Source organism: Rhinolophus hipposideros (genome assembly GCF_964194185.1).
Source record: "Rhinolophus hipposideros genome assembly, chromosome: X".
Taxonomy (NCBI): Eukaryota; Metazoa; Chordata; class Mammalia; order Chiroptera; family Rhinolophidae; genus Rhinolophus; species Rhinolophus hipposideros.
Window position 1 is genome coordinate 115,066,024 of NC_138046.1, and position 22,376 is coordinate 115,088,399.

At 41.0% G+C, this 22,376-nt stretch overlaps 1 protein-coding gene and 1 pseudogene across 3 annotated transcripts in view; one reads left to right on the forward strand and one right to left on the reverse strand.

Moving 5' to 3' along the window:
- PPEF1 (protein phosphatase with EF-hand domain 1) overlaps positions 1 to 19,952 on the reverse strand; it is a 114,222-nt gene extending 94,270 nt beyond the window's left edge. The window contains exons 1-5 of one of the 2 annotated variants that reach the window (XM_081043410.1): positions 19,692 to 19,952; positions 17,544 to 17,597; positions 17,224 to 17,355; positions 13,129 to 13,226; positions 505 to 586 (exon numbers count right to left, since the gene is read on the reverse strand). The gene's annotated coding sequence lies outside the window, so the exon portion shown is untranslated. Of the gene's footprint in view, positions 1 to 504; positions 587 to 10,344; positions 10,504 to 13,128; positions 13,227 to 17,223; positions 17,356 to 17,543; positions 17,598 to 19,691 lie in introns of those variants that run through there. The other variant, XM_081043411.1, reaches the window with a different exon arrangement.
- Positions 8,637 to 9,278, forward strand: LOC308495196 (large ribosomal subunit protein eL15-like; annotated as a pseudogene). The gene has a single exon. The product of its transcript is annotated as a large ribosomal subunit protein eL15-like (transcript).
- Positions 19,953 to 22,376: the final 2,424 nt, after the last annotated feature.

Genomic DNA, 22,376 nt, shown 5'->3' on the forward strand with positions numbered 1-22,376 from the left:
CTGAAATGTCGCATAGGCTGTAGAAGCCTGCGCTTAGAGCCCAGGAAATAAATCAAGTCTGCGGATTCTGATTAAAGAGGTCATAGTGTACTGATAACAGCTGAAGTGATTAGAGAAGATAAAACAGCCAGGGAGAGCTTGTAGAGTAAGGAGGTAACAGGGGCAAAAGCAGAGCTCTGGGGAATAGAGACATTTAAAGGGAATGAGGAGGAGGAAGGCACGAACAAAGAGACTAAACAGGAGAAATCTGGAAAGGAAGAGGCCCAGGACAGAGGGGTGTCTGTAAACCAAAAGAGAAGTATTATCACATAATCTAATATACCTTCTTCATCTATAATTACTGCATAGAAGTAATTTACCTTGGCAATATACAATTTAGATTTTCAGAGTTATGGGTATTTTACATGAATTCCAAATCCACTTATCAGAACTGCTTCTTAATTAGAGAATTGTGATATCTTTAAATATTGTCACAATCTGTTCCTTAAGCTTGTATCTGCTTACGTTTTGCGTGTATCTCAGTTTGACATCCAGCATGAGTCAATGGTAGAACAATGGTAATTCCTTCTGCAGGAGCTGTAATATACTATTCCAAGACAAAAGTAAAACAAGATTGTACATTTATGCAACTCCCTCGCATATCAAAACACTGGGAATTGGGCAAAACTGATCTAGGCAAGACTACCATGAGGTTCTTGGCCCAGACCTCAGAAACAGGTGAGCCTATTATGTGGCAAGATACTCTGGTCCTTTGGACTTGTTCAGAAAGACGCTTCATTTTATAGGAGAGGTAACTAGGCCCAGAGAGGTTAAGTGACTCCCCCACATCACAGCCTTATGATTTGGGGGCCAGTACTCTTTCCATTACATCAAGGTGACCCAATTCCATCCTATAAAGATAGCTCCAGCATAATATGTATTACAGTATGATTAACTTCATACACAAAATATAAAGTCCACAAGAGTTGGCCAAACAACTAAACAGAGGAAGAAGGTTAACTTTCAAACATACAGTCTACCCAGATTTCATTCAATTTGTCTTCTTTTAAGAGTGCTTACCCTGCCAAGTTTTGCCAGATCCACAAAGGCTCAAGGAAAATAAACTCCTAGATCTTCAATTTGCTGGTTTCTGAATCTTTCTGCCAAACTTCTGGCTCAGGACACAGCTCACCCTCATGCTAACAGGTCTTACTGAAGAGGATGCCTCAGCCTCTACTGAAATCTTCCAGAGGTAGGGTCTACAATGGTTGTCTAATAATAGGTTGCCCTGGCAACCCCACGATGTCACATGCAGCTATGACAGCACCTGCCAACTGAAAGTGAGCAACAGAAACTGCATGTGAGAACCACTTCCTGCTTATTGGAAAGGCAGGGTCTAGGTTCTTCAAGCTTTCTTTTTCTCCCCACTGCCTCCCTGCCAACAAGTTTTGTATCCATTAACATAGAAAACAAAGAACAGTTGGTTTCTTGGAGGGATGTTAAAATTATTAGCTAAAATAAGGTCTGGGAAAGATCCATGGCTTTCTTTTTAAAACCCTTGCTACTAGGGTAACCACTCAAAAAACATCCAAATCTGAAATATATACTGTAATAAAAGAAAAAACAGAGGGAAACATCATAGAATACTACCACACAGAAATAACAGACAACAACAAAAAGGCAAAGAAACAATGGAGACACAGCCTTACCAGAAAACTAAAGACAGAATGACAGGAAATCCTCACATATCAATAATCACCCTAAATGTAAATGGACTGAACTCACCAATAAAGAGACACAGAGTAGCAGATTGGATCAAAAAACTAAACCCAACCATATGCTGCCTACAAGAGACACATCTCAGCTACAAGGACAAGCATAGACTCAAAGTGAAAGGGTGGAAATTGACACTTCAAGCAAATGGTACCCAGAAAAAATCAGGTGTAGCCATAATGATTTCTGATGAAACAGACTTCAGGGTGAAAAAGATAACAAGAGACAAAGATGGACATTTCATAATGGTAAAGGGGACTATACAACAAGAAGACATAACAGTCATCAATATTTATGCCCCCAATCAGGGAGCACCGAAATATACCAAGCAACTACTAACAGAACTAAAGGGAGAAATTGACCAAAACACAATTATACTAGGGGACTTAAACACATCATTGACAGCTATGGATAGATCATCCAAACAGAAGATAAATAACGAAATCGCAGCCCTAAATGACACATTAGATGAATTGGACATAATTGACATATATAGAGCACTTCATCCTAAAACATCAGACTATACATTCTTTTCTAGTGTACATGGAACATTCTCAAGGATAGACCATATATTGGGACACAAAATCAGCCTCAGCAAATTTAAGAAGACTGAAATCATACCAAGCATATTCTCTGATCACAAAGCTTTGAAATTGGATATCAACTGCAAAAAGAAAGCAGGAAAAAACACAAATACATGGAGATTAAACAACATACTTTTAAAGAAGGACTGGGTCAAAGAAGAAATTAGAGGAGAGCTCAAAAGATACATAGAAACAAATGACAATGAAAATACATCCTACCAAAATTTTTGGGATGCCGCGAAAGCAGTTTTAAGAGGGAAATTTATATCATTACAGGCCTATCTCAAGAAACAAGAAAAATCCCAAATAAATAACCTCATGTTACACCTTAAAGAACTAGAAAAAGAAGAACAAGCAAAACCCAAGGTCAGCAGAAGAAAGGAAATAACAAAAATCAGAGCAGAACTAAATGAAATAGAGAACAAAAAGACAATAGAAAAAATTAATGTGACAAAAAGCTGGTTCTTTGAAAAGATTAACAAAATCGACAAACCCTTGGCTAGACTCACTAAGATAAAAAGAGAGAAGACACTAATTAACAAAATCAGAAATGAAAAAGGGGAAGTTATCACGGACACCACAGAAATACAAAGGATTATCCAAGAATACTATGAAGGACTATATGCCACCAAATTTAATAACTTAGAAGAAATGGACAAGTTCTTAGAAACATATAGCCTTCCAAGGCTGAATCATGAAGAACTGGAAAATCTTAACAGGCCGATCACCAGTAAGGAAATTGAATCAGTCATCAAAAACCTTCCCAAAGTCAAAAGTCCTGGACCAGATGGCTTCACCAGTGAATTCTACCAAACCTTCAAAGAGGATCTAATACCAATCCTGCTCAAACTCTTCCAAAAAATTGAAGAAGAGTCAGTACTCCCTAACTCATTTTATGAGGCCAACATTACCCTGATACCAAAACCTGGTAAGGACAACACAAAAAAAGAAAACTACAGACCTATATCTCTGATGAATACAGATGCTAAAATCCTAAACAAAATTCTAGCAAATCGAATACAACAATGCATTAAAAAGATTATTCATCACGACCAAGTGGGGTTCATCCCCGGGGCACAAGGATGGTTCAACAATCGCAAATCCATCAACGTGATACATCACATAAACAAAATAAAGGACAAAAATCATATGATTCTATCAATTGATGCAGAAAAAGCATTTGATAAGATACAACATCCATTTATGATTAAAACACTTACTAAAATTGGTATAGAAGGAAAATACCTCAACATAATAAAGGCCATATACGACAAACCCTCAGCTAACCTCATAATTAATGGTGAAAAGCTGAAGCCCTTTGCTCTACGTTCAGGAACACGACAAGGTTGTCCCCTATCACCTCTGCTTTTCAACATAGTGTTGGAAGTCCTCGCCAGAGCTATCAGGCAAGAGAAAGAAATAAAAGGCATCCAAATTGGGAATGAAGAAGTTAAATTGTCACTCTTTGCAGATGACATGATGCTATACATAGAAAACCCTAAAGACTCCACCAAAAAGCTATTAGAAACAATCAATGAATATAGTAAAGTTGCTGGCTACAAAATCAACGTACAAAAGTCCATTGCTTTCCTATATACCAACAATGAAATCTCAGAAAAAGAGATAGAAAAAACAATTCCTTTTGCAATGGCAGCAAAAAGAATAAAATACCTAGGAATAAACTTAACCAAGGATGTGAAGGATTTATATGCTGAAAACTATAAGACATTATTGAAAGAAATTGAAGAAGACACAAAGAAATGGAAAGACATTCCGTGCTCATGGATTGGAAGAATCAACATAGTTAAAATGGCCATATTACCCAAAGCCATATACAGATTTAATGCAATCCCCATTAAAGTCCCAATGGCATTTTTTAAAGAAATAGAACAAAAAATCATCAGATTTGTTTGGAACCACAAAAGACCCCGAATAGCCAAAGCAATATTAAAAAAAAAGAACAATACTGGAGGTATCACACTCCCTGACTTTAGCTTGTACTACAGGGCTACAATAATCAAAACAGCTTGGTATTGGCGGAAAAACAGACACATAGACCAATGGAATAGAATTGAGAACCCAGAAATAAAACCACATAAATATGGACAGATAATTTTTGACAAAGAAGCTAAAAACATACAATGGAGGAAAGACAGCCTCTTCAATAAATGGTGCTGGCAGAATTGGATAGCTACGTGCAAAAGAATGAAACTGGACTGCTATCTGTCACCATGTACCAAAATTAATTCAAAATGGATCAAAGACTTAAGCATAAGACCTGACACAATAAACTGCATTGAAGAAAACATAGGTACTAAACTTATGGACCTTGGGTTCAAAGAGCATTTTATGAATTTGACTCCAAAGGCAATGGAAGTAAAAACTAAAATAAACAAATGGGATTATATGAAACTGAAAAGCTTCTGCACAGCAAAAGAAACTATTGACAAAATAATGAGGCAACCAACTGAATGGGAGAAGATTTTCGCAAACAGTTCCTCTGATAAGGGGCTAATATCCAAAATATACAAGGAACTCATGAAACTCAACAACAAAAAAACAAACAACCCAATTGAAAAATGGACAGAGGACCTGAAGAGGCATTTCTCCAAAGAGGATATACAAATGGCAAATAGACATATGAAAAAATGCTCAACATCGCTAATCATCAGAGAAATGCAAATGAAAACCACAATGAGATATCACCTCACCCCTGTCAGAATGGCTTTCATCAACAAAACAAATAGTAACAAGTGTTGGAGAGGCTGTGGAGAAAAAGGAACTCTCATACACTGTTGGTGGGAATGCAGACTGGTGCAGCCGCTATGGAAGGCAGTGTGGAGGTTCCTCAAGAAATTACGAATAGAATTACCATATGACCCAGCAATCGCTCTCCTGGGTATCTATCCCAAAAATATAAAAGCATTTCTCTATAGAGACACGTGTACGCCAATGTTCATTGCAGCTTTGTTTACGGTGGCCAAGACATGGAAACAACCAAAATGTCCTTCGATAGATGACTGGATAAAGAAGTTGTGGTACATATACACAATGGAATACTATTCGGCGTTAAGGAAAGATGATATAGGAACATTTGTGACAACATGGATGGATCTCGAGAGAATAATGCTAAGTGAAACAAGTCAGACAGAAAAAGCAGAGAACCCTATGATTTCACTGATATGTGGTATATAAACCAAAAAGAACAAGACAAACAAATGAGAAACAAAAACTCATAGACACAGACAATAATTTAGTGGTTACCAGAGGGTAAGGGGGTGGGGGGTGGGTGATGAGGGTAAAGGGGATCAAATATATGGTGATGGAAGGAGAACTGACTCTGGGTGGTGAACACACAATGGGATTCATAGACGATGTAATACAGAATTGTACACCTGAAATCTATGTAAATTTACTAACAATTGTCACCCCAATAAAATTAATTTAAAAAAAAAAAAAAAAAAAAAAAAAAAAAAAACCCTTGCTACTACTGCCTCAGATGACTAAAGCGAGGCCTTTGGAAGAGTTTTTAGAGAATTTTCTTTAAAAGCACTTATTCTTGTCTTGGTTTCATTCATATATTCATTCAACAAGTATTTGTTGAGCATCTATTGTGTGCCAGGCTTTGTTCTAGACCCTGATACACCAGTTAACAAAACTGACAAGGTCCCTTCCCTCATGAAGTTTATAGCCTAGAGGGGAAAGTAAGCAATAATCAAATCATCATAAAAATAAATGTAAAATTGCAAAGTACATGTATCATGAGAGTGAGTCAGGAGGTCAAGCAAAAAGGCTTCTCTGAGGAAGTAACCTTTGAACTGACATCTGAAAGAACACATTAATCAGGTGAAGGTGTTGACAAAGGGATGGGGTCAAGCATAAACTTCCATTGAGGCTAAGTGACCTGGAGTAGATAAGTGGAATCCATGATCTGAGGACTTTCAAAGGAGAATCTAGGGCTTAACATATATGAAATGTGATCAAAAAATACAGTGAATGTTTAAATTTTAAACATTTATTACAGTAAAAAACACATTGTCATTAATCTCCCTCAAAATATTCCCCGTCGCTACGAACACACTTATCTCATCATTCTTGCCACTTTCTGAAGCAGTTCTGGAAGTCCTCTTCCGTATCTTTAGTTGCGCTGTCATGGCTGCCTCAATGTCCTGAATCGAATCAAAATGTTTAGCCTTCATGGTCATTTTGATTTTGGGGAAGAGCCAGAAGTCGCACAGTGCCAGATCTGGTGAATAAGGTGGATGAGGACACACCGTAATATTTTTATTTGACAGAAATTGCCTTATACCAGAAGTGATGTGCGACACGGAGCCTTTCTGTTGTGATCAAAACATACGATGAATGCTGCTGCCGAGTGCCATCCAACGGGAAGGCAGGGATCTTCAATACAGGAAGCGGCGCACTGAACCTTAGTAACAGTGTGTGACAAGTTTCAACTTGTTTGGTGCCGTCAGTCGGATGTGAACTACGGTTGAGAGAAGGTGTGTTTTAAAGTGTGCCGTCAATCATCCTCCATCATGACAACGCTCCGTGTCACACATCGCTTCCGGTATATGGCAATTTCTGTCAAATAAAAACATTATGGTGTGTCCTCATCCACCTTATTCACCAGATCTGGCACTGTGCGGCTTCTGGCTCTTGCCCAAAGTCAAAATGATTCAGGACATCAAGGCAGCCACAACAACGCAACTAAAGACACTCACGAAAAAGGACTTCCAGAACTGCTTCAGAAGGTGGCAAAGAATGATGGGATAAGTGTGTTCAAAGAGAGGGGGAGTATTTTGAGGGAGATTAATGACAATGTGTCTTTTACTGTAATACATTTCTTTTTATTTAAACATTTACCATATTGTTTGATCACACTTCATAGGTCTTAGTTTACTAAAGCTGGAGTTAAGTATTTTCACCAATATCCCAAAAAGTGCACAATCTGTGAGTCTCATTTATATAAACTCTAAAACAGTCCTTCTCAAACTTTAATGTGTTTATAAATCACATGGGGGTCTTGTAAAAAGGCAGATTCTTGGGTCCAGTCCCTAGAAGTTCTGATTCAGTAGGTCTGGCGTGGCACTCATGAATAGTGACAGATAGATAGATAGATAGATAGATAGATAGATAGATAGATAGATAGATAGATAGATAGATGATAGATAGATAGATAGATGATAGATAGATAGATAGGTTTTTGTTTTTTTTTAAGGAGGGCACAGCTCACAGTGGCCCATGCAGGAATTGAACCAGCAACCTTGGTGTTATTAGCACCATGCTCTAACCAACAGAGCTAACTGGCCACCCCCTTCCATGACTTTTAAAGTCAAAAAATATTCTATAATTTTCTTGTGATGTTTTTGGTTAATTTAGTAGTATCACCAGAACAAAAGAATGCTGTGATATACTAATAGAACAATGCCATAAGCTAAAGATTTCAAATATTTAGAAAGAATGAGAGAAATAACAATTATAAGCAAACTGAGGTATTAGTAATAAAGTGAAACTTCACTAATTTACCCCAGTGAGGTGGACTGCCATTCTTACTTACTGAAAAATCCTATTTACAAAGCATTTTCAAGGAAACATAATATAAATTAAACTGATGTAACTAAGGCCAAGAAATCTCTATCTGTTTAATGACTCTTAAACAGATAGATGAGAGCTATGTGTAATGAACACTTTCATATTATGAATGAAGCTCTAGATTTGATAGTATGTGAGATAAAAATAACCTCCCTTTTTAGGTCTCTGTTTCTTACTACGGAACACAATTCCTGTTGATCTGCCATGTTCCTGCTGATGTGGCTATGTGAAAAAGATACTATGAAAGCAAGTTGGTGAGAAATCCAAGATTTCTCTGGATTCTTTTTCCTGAGAAAATTGTGAAGCTAATATAGGGCCTAGAACACAGTATTGTCATTTAAAAAAAAAATTAAAAATGAAGTCTTCTGTGCACAGAATCGTAGGATTAGGAAAGGGGACCAAGAGTAAGTTCTTGAAATTTCAAGGAACTATCAGCTGTGCCACTTACAACCTAGGGACCTTGGGCAACCCACATACCTTCTCTAAGCCACAGTTTTTTCATTTAAGAAATGGGGATAATAATATATAAATAGAATAATCTAAGTGGAAAATTCTTCATAAACTATAAAGCGCTAAACAAATACTAACTACTATTTCAAGGAGAGGCCTACACTTTCCAGATGGACACACATTCTAGAGAAGAAATGTGGTCTCGAGAAATAGGCTCTTTCCTTTCTGTCTGGCCACAGCCATCGGTAAACCAAGATGGGCACTAACAAGTCCATCCAGGAGCTATGGAGGAAGAAGCAGTCCGATGTAATGCGGTTTCTTCTTAGGGTGTGCTGCTGGCAGTACTGCCAGCTCTGTGCTCCATAGCACACACACCCCACCTGGACTGATAAAGCACACAGGCTGGGATACAAGGCCAAGCAAGGTTATGTCACATATCGGATTCGTGTGCGCCATGGCGGCTGCAAACGCCCAGTTCCTAAGGGTGCGACCTATGGCAAGCCTGTCCATCATGGTGTTAACCAGCTAAAGTTTGCTTGAAGCCTTCAGTCTGCTGCCAAGGAGCAAGCTGGACACTACTGTGGGGCCCTGAGAGTCCTGACTTCTTACTGGGTTGGTGAAGATTCCACATACAAATTCTTTGAGGTTATCCTTACTGATCCATTCCACAAAACTATCAGACAGAATCCTGACACCCAGTGGCTCACCAAACCAGTCCACAAGCACAGGGATATGCGAGCGCGAACATCTGCAGGGTGCAAGAGCCATGGCATTGGAAAGGGCCACAAGTACCACCACACTATTGGTGATTCTCACCGGCGGCTTAGAGAAGCTGCAGTATTCTCCAACTCCACTGCTACTTCTAATATGAGTAATGTTTGTAAAATTCTTACCTAATAAACAACTTAGGACAGTCATGTTTGCTTAAAAGTGTTCTTTAATTTGTCTGTTAAAGCTAGTTTCATGAATGCATTGTCAAATTATGAAAAGTTAAAGTGCAGTAATGTTTGAAGACTAAATGACGGTGTATCTTGTTTCTCACAAATACTTTTGTCTTTGCTTTATCTTATTAGGGAGCTGATATATCAGTGTTTAAAATGCTGTGTAGTGCAACAGGTGTAAAATAAATGCCGTGAAAGGAGTGCAGAACTAATCATGCAGATTTGTTGGTGCATGTGATGAAACCTTCAGCTTTGCTGGGGTAATGCAGTGCTCTGTTGGTTTACTCTCGAGGGACTGGTTTTCTTTGGAGTTTGGCAAGGACAAATATTGTAAACTGAGTTTTCCTTAGAAATTGTGAAGGATATCCTAATCCATTCTCAGGATCATGCAGAAAATGAAAGTTGACTATGGGGCTCACGTTTTTAGATTTAACCCAATGTTCTGTTTATACAACTGCTGGTTCTGGAAGAAAAGTTTAAAAGAATGCCACCATTATTGGAAAAATTGAACAATCGTGTTGCAAGGGGGTTCTCTTACAAGTGAAACAAATCCTGGTTAACCTCAATAAAGTTGGCTTGGTCTCCACAATACCAGTGAACTTCACAAGAGGTGGAGGCTCCTGGTTCAATCCCATGTCTCCATGGGCTCTGTAGAATACTGAACTTCGTGCAAAGTAGTAATGGTAATTACATGGGTCTATATTGAAACTGAAGAAAACTGAACATAAAGTAAATGAGAATTATTAGCCTTAAGGTCGTAATGTTCATTTGTGACTATTATGAACACTCTAACCACCTTAGGGGAAAAACTGGTTGGCTTTATTTAAAAGTACTTCATTGGCTTAGTGCAATCAGTCTTAAAAGTCATCTTGGGTCAACCTACATTATACATTAATCCCATAAGTCTACAGAGAAAAGTTATGTAGTTGATGTCAATACAAGTTCATGGTTTCCAATCTAACTTTATGCATTGTCTAGTTAATTTTTTCATCCCTACTCAGAACTACCCTCAAAATCCTTACCTTTGGGCCAGCCCGGTGGCTCAGGCGGTTTGAGCTCCATGCTCCTAACTCCAAAGGCTGCTGGTTCGATTTCCACATGTGCCAGTGGGCTCTCAACCACAAGGTTGCCCGTTCAATTCCTCGAGTCCCACAAGGGATGGTGGGCAGCACCCCCTGCAACTAAGATTGAACACGGCACCTTGAGCTGAGCTGACGCTGAGCTCCCGGATGGTTCAGTTGGTTGGAGCACATCCTCTCAACCACAAGGTTGTCAGTTCGATTCCTTGACTCCCGCAAGGGATGGTGGGCTGTGTCCCCTGCAACTAGAAATGGCAACTGGACCTGGAGCTGAGCTGCGCCCTCCACAACTAAGATTGAAAGGACAACAACTTGACTTGGAAAAAAGGCCTGGAAGTGCACCCTGTTCCCCTTCCCCAATAAAAGCTTTTAAAAAAAAAATCCTTACCCCACCTTAATGTTAAAGCATAGACTAGGCTTCTGTTTCCCAGAGTAAATTAGAATGCAAATTAGAATGCGTAGGAAATACAGAAGAGGAATTGCCCCAATTTCCAATTCTGGGTTTGCTGACTTAAAGAGTAGGTAGTTTGATTCCAAAATCTAATTGCTGGTTTCCTTGAACTAATTTTTCTATTTTCTTCTAGGGTCTTAAAAGGCTCAGTTAAATGATTTCCAGAGAACATGTAGCGGACTCATAAAACCTCTTGAGACCTAAATTCCTTTCCACTTGAAAATCATCAACCATCTATTTTGTGTGTAGAGGTTGTTCAACTAAAGGAATAAAGTCTATTAAACTAAAAAAAAAAAAAAGAATAATAAAAGAAATGTGGTCTGGCCGGTGGGTCAGGATGTGCCTGGGAGCATAATAGAATGTGGTTCTAGAGTCAGATTACTTGGGGTTATATTGTAGCTCCATCACTTAGCAGCTGTGCGTGATCTTGGGAAAATCACATAACCTCTCTGTGCCTGTTCCTTAGAAAACCAGAATAGTACTAGTACCTACCACACTGGGTTGATATAAGGAGTAAATGAGTTAATATAGGTACCCCCGTATAACACGGCACTTCTATAACACGGTTCTATAACACGGTTCGAGAATTGGGGAAAACTCTCGTACAACACGGCACCCTGGAACACCGTTTCACTCTAACAAGGTTTGAGAATTAGAAAAATCCCTGAACAACACGGAGCGTAATAAGAGCTTTTAAGAGCAAAAAATATCTCATTTGAAATTAGGGAAATCTCTGAACAACACGGAACGTAATAAAAGCTTTCAAAAGCAAAAGATATTTGAAATTCTTCATTTTGAGCATGGATGTCGTCTCAGATTTGACTGCAGAATTTTTAAAATTTATTTATTAGAATTTTAACTCCATTTTGTTCGTGGCATATTAAGTTCAGAGGATGAAGATATGTTGTCAAAAAGAAAATGCCCTCGGTTAATGGTGCTTAGTGATGACGAAGAAAGCATTATTTAATACATATTAATGTCATATTTTTGGTGAAAATTGCTTTAATAAGGATATTTATCTTAATTATAAAAATATAATAGTATGTTTTTAAAAGTTTTGGAACCTAACCCCCTTTTTTGTACTAGTTCTTTGTTTCATACAACACAGATTCACATAACACAGCATTTTTAGGAACTTAACAACTGTGTTATAAGGGGGTTACCTGTACATATTGTGGCAGCCACAGATAGTTGCCTAACCAACATCCATTCTCCCTTTCTTCCTTACCAATAAAACCTCAATTTTGTTGTAGGTGACAATGGGCTCAGCCAAAAAAACTTCATTTGCTAGGTTCTCTCTCAGTTACGTGTCATCATGGAGCACGGTTCTGGCCAATGAGAGAGATATAAGCAGAAATCCACTGGCCAAGGCTTCCAGAAAAGCTATTTTCCTGATAAAAATGACAGACTCAGTTGTCATGGGCCCTTTCCTTTTTGTCCTTCCCCAGTCTGCCTGGAACCAGAACACAATGCCTGGAGGAGGAGCAGCCCTCTTGAGTGTTAGGAAGAGACCCTCACACTGGGAATGACAATGCAGAAAGATGGAAGGAGGAACCTGAGACATAAGTGACAATATGAAGCTGCTTCCTTCCTGACTTCACATTATCTGTTGGGAGATACAAACCAACGCTCTACGTTACGTCTCTGCTATTTCATGTACCTTATTACATGCAGCCGAACACATTCTCTAACCAATACACTTGTAACGCAGTTTGAGTGCATGGCTCATAGTTAGTATTCAATAAATGTTAGCTATTACTATTATTATTTGCTCAGCGTTCTGGTCCCTAACCAAGTGGCTAGCAAGTATTCCCCTCACTTCCTTGCAACAGTACTCCAATTTTCCCTTTTGAAATCGACCCTCTCCCTGTTCTCAGCCCTATAGTTTGCACAGGATTACCACCCCCTCCCCAACGTGAGCCCTTATTGGCTTAAGCCAATGAGCGTGAGCTCACTTCCCAAACAACAGTGACTGTGCAGGAATGGGCACCTAACTCAGGCCTAAGGCAGTTAGCACATCCTCCTCTCCTGGCAAAAGTTGGTGTTCAAGTGGGCACATAGCTAAAGACAGGCAATTTGTGTGAATCTCAGGGCTCCTGGAGGGAGCGCTGGGCCACAGACTCGCTCTTCTCCCCAAGGGGTATGCTCTGAGCAAGGCTGGCACCATGAGGAGAACCAGTCTGGGAGTACAACTAATACATGGAGAAGGGCAGAACAAGAGAAAGGCAGGGAAACAGCTGGAGCCCTCCATCGTAAGTCTCTGGATGAAATTTTACCTTTGGAATTTTCAAGTCAGAGTCATTTGAGACTGGTTTTGCTAACTCAGTTTGGGCTGAATCCTCTGTTACTTGCAACCACAAGATTCCTTCTGATACTGTTGGATGAAAAAAAGGACAATGTAATGTAAGGCTTACACACCTAAAGGGGCATTTTCCAAATTCTGGTCTAGTGTGTCAATTTAATCAAATCTATAGTCAGGTACAATATAAATGTATACCCAAATCATCTTTCCAAAGAAAATGACAGCAATAAAATCTATAATTTGTGGTTGTGCAAAGTCATTCTAAATGTCTCTTCAAAAGAAAAAAACAGCCAGTTAAAAGTGTTTTTTGTTTTTTATAAACACGTTCAGGAAAACTCCTTTAAGAATAGACGTACATCTGGGTTTTAGAATAAACGTCGGACCTAGAGGCAGACAATGAAAACCTATGACTAATACTGAAATAATATTCACAGACAGTTGTCATGGCAGCCTGCTCATTCTGCACAAAATAGAACCTACTGCATTTTAACAGGATTTAGCAGAGGAAAGCTGCTAGCCTGCAGACAGCCTCTAACTGAGTTAAACAACCTACTAATTAGTTTTGGTTTTATTATTATATATAGTCTTCAGACTATACACTAATTGTATCCCCCAGAATTGTATCCCCCAAATCACAAATACTTAAAATCACCATTAAAAGTATATACTATGATTTTTGTTTACTACCTGCACCACTCTTGAAATCTTCTCATCAGACTATGGGGAACAGTTGAATCCACTTGTAAATCTAAAGAAGATATTAAGTGTTGGGGAAATGGGGGGAGTAGCCAATTTCATTTCTGTTACCAATAAGCACTGGCTAGATCTATACTGCTATTAGCCATTTCCTTTTAAGTGGGGTTCTATAGGAGTGTTCAGTTACATAGTCCCAGAGGAGTGACTTTTAAAAACTAGAGGCTTGGGGCTGGACCGGTGGCTCAGGAGGTTGGAGCTCCTAACTCCGGGGGCTGCCAGTTCGATTCCCACGTGGACCGGTGGGCTCTCGACCACAGGGCTGCCGGTTCGGTTCCTCGAGTCCCGCGGGGGATGGTGGGCTCCACCCCCTGCAGCTGGGGTTCGGCACGGCACCTTGAGCTGAGCTGCCGCTGAGCTCCCGGATGGCTCAGTTGGTTGGAGCGCATCCTCTCAACCACAAGGTTGCTGGTTCGGCTCCTGCAGGGGATGGTGGGCTGTGCCTCCTGCAATGGGAGATGGCGGCTGGACCTGGAGCTGAGCTGCGCCTTCCACGGCTGGGACTGGAGGGACAGCAACTTGACTTGGAGGGAGGGCCTGGAAGTACACACGGTTCCACTTCCCCAATAAAATCTTTAAAAAAAAAAAAAAACTAGAGGCTTCTCAGCTATTATAAATAATGCTGCAATGAACAAAGGGACGCATGTATCTTTTCAAATTAGTGTTTTGGATTTCTTCGGATAAATACCCAGAAGTGGAATTGCTGGATCAGAAGGTAGTTTTACTTTTAATTTTTTTTAAAGATTTTGTTTTTTTTATTGGGGAAGGGGCACAGGACTTTATTGGGGAACAGTGTGTACTTCCAGGACTTTTTTTCCAAGTCAAGTTGTTGTCCTTTCAGTCTTAGTTGTGGAGGGCGCAGCTCAGCTCCAGGTCCAGTTGCCGTTAGTAGTTGCAGGGGGTGGAGCCCACCATCCCATTGGGAGTCGAGGAATCGAACCGGCAACCTTGCGGTTGAGAGCCCACTGGCCCATGTGGGACTCGAACCGGCAGCCTTCGGAGTTAGGAGCATGGAGCTCTAACTGCCTGAGCCACCGGGCTGGCCCTACTTTTAATCTTTTTGAGGAACCTCCATACAGTTTTCCATAGCGGCTGTACCAATTTGCAATCCCACCAATGGTGCACAAGGGTTCCCTTTTCTTATTTACAACAGCCATGGAAGCAACATAAGTGTCCATCAATAAACAATTGGATAAAGAAGATGTGGTACATATATACGATGTAATATTACTTAATCATTAAAAAAAAGAATGAAATCTTACCATTTGCGACATGGATGGACCTAGAGGGTATTATGCTAAGTAAAATAAGACAGAGAAAGACAAGTACCACATGATTTCATTTATATGTGGAATCTAAAGAACAAAATGAACAAACAAAACAGAAACAGACTCAGATACAGAGAACAAACTAATGGTTGCCAGATGGGAGAGAGGTTGGCAGGGGTTGGGTGAAAAAGGTGAAAGGGATTAAGAAATACAAATTGGTAGTTACAAAATAGTCATGAGGAGGTAAAGTACAGCATAGGGAATATAGTCAATAATATTGTAATAGCTATGTATGGTGTCAGGTGGCTACTAGACTTATGAGGGAGATCACTGCATAAATTATATAAATGTCTAACCATTACGCCATACACCTGAAACTAATATAATATTGAATGTCCACTGTAACTGAAAAAGAAAAACTAGAGGCATCTAAAGACATATAAGTAAGGGAGGGGGTGACAAAGTGTTCTGAGCTGATCTGTTTCTCTCGAATGGCTATATCAAATCTAAGCTCATTAAATCTGTTGTGGGTGATTTGGGAGACTATAGATAGCTGGTATTGAGAGGAATACCACACAAGGACATCTTTCCTAGTAGGTTTCTGCATTATCACCCTGTCTCCCCTTTCTGCCTTCTCCTCTTTTGTTTCTTCTTTAAGAGAGAGGAGAAAAGGTGTAATTAAAATTCAGTAACATCCAAAATTAGGAAAACCACTTCAAGCCATTATCAGCCATTAATATCTTGGAACAAATCAATCCTTTGGATTAATTAATGTTCTTCAAACTCCTTGAGATGGGGTCATATTACATACTTCTTTTTAAAACTCCCACGCTACGCAATACTGTGTTTCTAGACATTTTGAAGGCATGTAGGTGCTGTCCTGTGCATTGCAGGATGTCTCACCACACCCCTGGTCTCTACCCACTACATGCCGGTAGCACACCAACCCCTCCCCCAGCCATGGCAACCAAGTGTCTGTAGACATTGCCGAATAGCCCTCAAGATTTTGTCTTCCCAGGGATATTTTGGGTTGTTACAACTGCGGGAGAGGTGCTATGGGCATCTAGTGAGCAGAGGCCAGGGATGCTGTGAAAATGTCCACAATATACAGGACAGCTCCCCACAACAAAGAGATACCCAGTCCCACATGTCAACAGGGCTGTGGTCAAGCAGCTCTGACCTAGAGGAAGAGCCCAGGTCTAGATCTATGAGGGTACAGATGCAGGTAGGTGAGCAGATGTCGGGGGTACTTGCAGAAGTTCTCTTCTGATTGCTTCCATTTTTTCACTGATTGCTTCCATTTTTTCACTGAAACAAGGAAGCAAGTTCATCAGCTGTAAGTGAGGTTAGGGAAGGAGATATAGGAAGTTTAGGGAGAGAAATTATGAAACAGTCCTATAGGGGAGGTGGACAATGAAAGGACAGGGGAAAAGGACACGATTCTGAAATGCATCAAGGGCTCGTTTGAGGTAAGTAGTCAAGAATTTAATGTGAAACCAGTAGGTCAGAATGTGTGTTCTTCCTGGGGCCATAGTCAGGGTGGGGAAAGGAAGAGAGTTGGATTTAACAGACTGTGGTTTTGCCAACAAGTAGAAGCAACAGAAGAGCAAACGAGTGATAAAAATGGCAGAACTTCAGCTGGCTAAGACAGAGGGATGTATACAACTATGAAAAGGTAGGTGGGCAAAAAAGCAACAAATATCCATTCCAAATGTTTTGAACATGATGAGACGCAAAAGGGGGAAAATAAGGTGAGCTCTGTCATACTAAGATAATGGTTCACTTATCTTCTTAAATACTTGAATACTCAATAAAAGCACAATTATTTCTAAATGAAATCAAGTCAACTGAGCTTCCTAAATCAGCTCAGTGTTTGGGGCTACAGTCTCTTTGGTTGACTTACCCTCCATCAGTGAAGCCAAACACTGAGGAAGCCACACTAAACATCGAAGAAATCAGGGGATTCCAAAAGCTTGAAGTGATTTGTCTTTATTTACCAGTTTGTTTGTGTATTTGTCTTATAGTTGTTGAGATGCTTAAGGACATACCTGGTCTCACAAATCTGACTGAACAGACTGAAGTGCTGGGCAAAACTGTGGTCATCTGAAGCATTATCCATGACTCTGGTGGTTTCAAGGTGAAAATCATCAATAGTTGTTTCTGCAAGCTCTTGGTTCCTGCTTTTGAGGATTTCATTTAAAAATTACAAAAGTTGAAAAAGTATCCATTTCCTCACTGGCATGCATACAAAATACTACAAGAGAACAATGGCACTCTTAGGGAAAAACATGTAGCCTTTGCAGACACGGGCCTCCTGAAATCACGTCAGTATCAGAAGACTGAATATAAACCCCGCCCTGCTACTCACCAGCAGAATTGTCTCAGGCAAGGCATTCAATATCTTCGGCTTCAACTTCTTCAGCTGAAAAATGGACATAGTAATATTTACTATGGCTACCTCATAGGAATGTAAGTGCTTTGTAAATCACATTGCACTTTACTAATTATAGAGATTGTGACTACACCTTGACAGCAGTGGGGAGTGGAACAAAAGTCTCCCTCCTTGTCTGAATGGAGAAAAGGAGCAAGAGTTTTTCACGAAAGGCAGAAACCTGTGTTGCATGCACCAGAGGGGCACTAGCTTCTTTCCTACATGGAGTGTATGTGTGTGAACTTGGCCAAATCTTGCACTTGGTGAGCCCACCCGTATAGCAAGGGCAGACAGAAAGCTGGAGGGAAAGCAAAGCATTCCCTAGAGACACAAACCAAAACACAACTGGTGAGTGTAATTTTAGACTCAATTCTTGGCAGCCTTGTTATGAACTGATAGGGCTTTGAAAACAAGTGGGATATCCTTATTTCTGAGCATCCTGGGAGTCATTACAGAACCACAGACTAGCAGGAAGCATGGAGGTTTCATGAAGTCATCCTCTGCTGGTGGCTGTCCATTCGTGGTAATCTCACGGGTCACGATCTAAGCACCAAGTGCACAAGAGGCTTCTCAAAATGTATCAACAAAAACGCATTCTGGGGCCAGCCCGGTGGCTCAGGTGGTTGGAGCGCAACCACAAGGTTGCTGGTTCGACTCCTTGACTCCCTCCAAGGGATGGTGGGCTGTGCCCCCTGCAACTAACAACTGGCGACTGGACCTGGAGCTGACCTGTGCCCTCCACAACCACGATTGAAAGGACAACACCTTGGGAAAAAAAATCCTGGAAGTACACACTGTTCTCCAATAAAGTCCTGTTCCCCTTTCGCAATAATTTAAAAAAAAAATCTTGAAGGAAAAAAAGGCATTCTGGAAGAGGGCCCATAACAAACACTACAGGGAGCTAACTAAGACCTAGGAAACCTGGTCCTAGGAAACCTGGTACTGGAGAACACAAGCATGAGCCAGCCCCTATTTCCACGCAAAAACTTATATGGCAGATAACTGCCTCCATTTTCCCACCTGTAAAGTTGGGATAACATTTAGACCAAGGGGAAAATGGGGTATCTAATCCACCCATGCCTTTCACAGAGCAGGACACTGAGGTTTGGGAGGAGAAATGACTCGTTCAAGAATTACACAGCTAGTGAGTAGCCAAGAGAGGACTAGAATCCAAATCAGACACCCCAGATTAGTGCACCTTCCACACACCTGTTTCTTCTAGGGGCCTCCTAGGAAGACAAGAGTTGGCCTAAAGGGGTTGCTTTCATACAATCAGTATTATTTCTCCATTATTCTGTTAACTTCGGAGGAAGATGCCAGGGAAAAGGATAGCCACAGCCTTCAGCCATGTCCAACATACCACTTTAAGATGCCCCCAAATAATTTTCAGTGGGTTTTCAAGCTTGAGGATGCTGAGCAATCTTAGGATGTTGACGAGGATACATCCAGAGGCACTGCGGCGGGGTGGGGGGGTGGAATGGTACTGACAATGAAAACTGAGACCCTACAGGCGCCCTTTGTAATGGAAGGTTCCAGCACCTTATTGGGACCACAATCTTGGAAGCGCAGTCTCAAGGGTCCAAACTGGGTTTAATGCTCTGCGATTACCGTTTTGGAATTCTTAATAACTTACAAAGGGCCTCGCATTTTCACTTTACACTGGGTCCCTCAAATCCTGCTTCACGCCCCCCCCCACCCCCAGCCGTAAAGGGACGTCTTGATTACACGTCGCCCCGTCCCCAACCCCACCCCAGCCAAGTAAGAGCAAAGAAAAGTCCTGCAATGGTTAGCCCATTTCGGGCTTTGGGAGGGGGAGAAGGCTGTGGAAAAGGACAGGGGAGCAGTAAGAGCCAATTCTTGGGCAAGAGGCCGACTGACCAGAAGCCTCTTCCAACTCTGGCAAAAATAAATGCCAACATAAAAATGACACCCCCCCCCCCCAAACCACCCTAGACCCCGCTCTGCCTAAATCTTTGGCTCCAAATGGTGCTCCAGTCCGCCCTGCTCCGGACTCAAGGCCTCCAAAGCCGCCGGAAGCGGCTCAGTGTGCCCGTGGGGAAAATGGGGAAAGTGCGGGTCCCTCACCAACTGAGGGAAGCTGCCAGAAGGAGCCGTGTCGGGGGCACGGTCCGCTTCCGCCTGCCGGCCCGTCCTCATTAACGCCCTGGCTGAGGGAAAATTTGGGGACCGGTGATTAGCGGGGCGGCGCTTTCGGCCAGGGGACAGCCCGGGTTCCGGCTTCGTTCTGGTCACAGGTGGGACGAATCTGGCGCGCGACGACGGCGAGCGCCCCAAACGCCGGAGCCGGAGTCCCGACCCAGCTGCGAACACCGGATCTCTCGAGCCAGGCTACGGCGGGGTGGAGCTACGACAGAAAGGCGGGGTGTCAGTGGGGGCGCTGTTTCTGACATGAGACTATGATTAAATGAATGATGCCGAGACTTCGTGTGGAGGTTCCATAGTGTAGTGGTTATCACGTCTGCTTTACACGCAGAAGGTCCTGGGTTCGAGCCCCAGTGGAACCAAGGCTGAATAGCTGTTTTTTCACTTTTAATTAGCCGATGAGTTGTTCGGGTAAAAGGATGGAAAGCGAAGACAAAGTGCTTCTCTTTCTCCCATTTTAAAAAATTTTCTTTTATTTCTTTATTTTTTGGAATGCTTTTGTCGCACAAGCGTAATGATTGATACCCTCTCCTCCCATCCCGGCCGCCATTGCCCCAACTGAAAAACAACAGAGGTGGGGGGGCCCTAGCGGTGTCCCAGTCTGAAGGCATCCCTGACCCACCCGGGCCCTACCCCCAGGTCTCCCCCGCTACTCAGGGGCGGCCTCGGAAAATCAGGCGCTGGCGGGGAAGCAAGACCACCTAGCGTGGCACGTTTCCTGCAAGCCACGACAGGCCAGCCCCTAAAGCCTCCAACTAAAATATGGCAATACTGCAGTTCTTTGACTGCAGTTCAGTTATTAAAGACATCATCATCATCATCATTATTAAAGGTTTAATTTTTCATTAAACTTTAAAATACAGAGCAAGGAAAAAAATAGCCCTTTTCTTTTAATACAGCAGTAGAGTTCGTTGAATAGACCACCGTCTGTTTTATGAAAGAACAATATAAAGAACAAAGAAACAGAAGCAGATTCCTAGAGAACAGATCGATGGTTGCCAGGTGGGAGGGGGGTTTTGAGGGCTGGGTTAAAAAGGTAAAGGGAGGAAGAAATACAACTGGTAGCTACAAAACAGTCACAGGGATGTAAATTACAACATAGGCAATAGAGTCAATAATATTGTAATAACTATGTATGGTGCCAGGTGGGTACTAGACGTATCAGGGGATCACTTCATAAGTTATATAAATATCTAATCACTATGCTGCTGTACACCTGAAACCAATGTAAAATAATATTGAATGTCAACTGTAATTGAAAAATTAAATAATTAATTAATTCGTTAGTTAGAAAATAAATAAAATTGGACAACTGGAAAAAAAAAAGAATCCATACACAGTACAGAATAAATGTCAGGCTTGTAGACACCCAATAAATGCTGATTGAATAACATTTCTCTGGTTCCTGTCTGGTCTTCTTTACCAGTTCATTACACTTTCGTTTTGGAGGTGTATTATTGTTTTTTTTCATATTGGCCTTTTTCATCTTTGACAAGGAATGAAGGAAAGGTGCCTGGGACCCTGGTGGCTAAGGTGGGATAGTGATGGCCAAGAACTAAAAAGGGAAGGGGAAACCCAGTCTTTTTGTCTGCATTTTTCCACATAGTTTTGCTCATATAGTGTGTAAATTTTCACCCTTTTCTAACTCAAGAATATGACACGTGATTATTCCTGTTATTACAATGACTTCATTAACTTTCTTCTTTACCATCTTAACTATTTTTAAGTGTACAGTTCAGTAACGTGAAGTATATTCACAATGTCGTGAAAGAGCTCTCCAGAACTTTATATATAATATAAAACTTATATAAAATATACAATTTTAAAATATATGTATAATTTATACATAATAGAAAATTATATGTACATATAATCCCCATTTAAGTCTCAAACAAACTCTATGAAATAGGCATTATTATCACCATTTTACAGATCAGAAAGTTGAAACGCAGAGACTTTAAGTAACTTGCTCAGGGTCACATAACAAGTGGTTGAGCTAGGATTTGCACCCGTCTGGCTTGGGAATCTGCTCTTAACCCTACCTGCTGCACTGAATCCCCTAACCTTGGTCATGTAGATTATTTCCGTTTTTTTGTTAAAAATGCCACAGCAATCTACATCTTTGTGTGTAACTGTTCCTCCCTCCAAAATTTAGTATTTTCCTGAGTGAATAGGCATGAACAGGGTGCCAAGTTGCTTTATAAAAAGGGAATCCATGTCATTGTCATAGAACTCAAAAATGTTAGTGCTTATTTGGCAGGAAATGGCTCAAGGTCACCCACTAGAAGATGATGGCAGAGAAAGAATTAAGACCTAGGTCTTCCGATTCTAGTGTCTATTTTCCTCCACTGCTTCCCTTACATTTAAAGATAGAATACAACCAATATCTTCCTTTGCTAAACCGACTTCAGTTGACATTAGATTCTTCTCTGAGACTTCCTTGTTGAGGCAAGTAACTGTGTGGGTTAACTTGGTGGGGCTCAGCCAAAGCCCTAAGAAGTAAACAGAATAAGGTGCTTAATGAGGCCAGTGCTCAAGTTAAGCTCCTGCTCTTGGGGAAGCTCTCCACTTGGATAAGGGAGGGCTGCAGCCAAGGACACGGGGAGA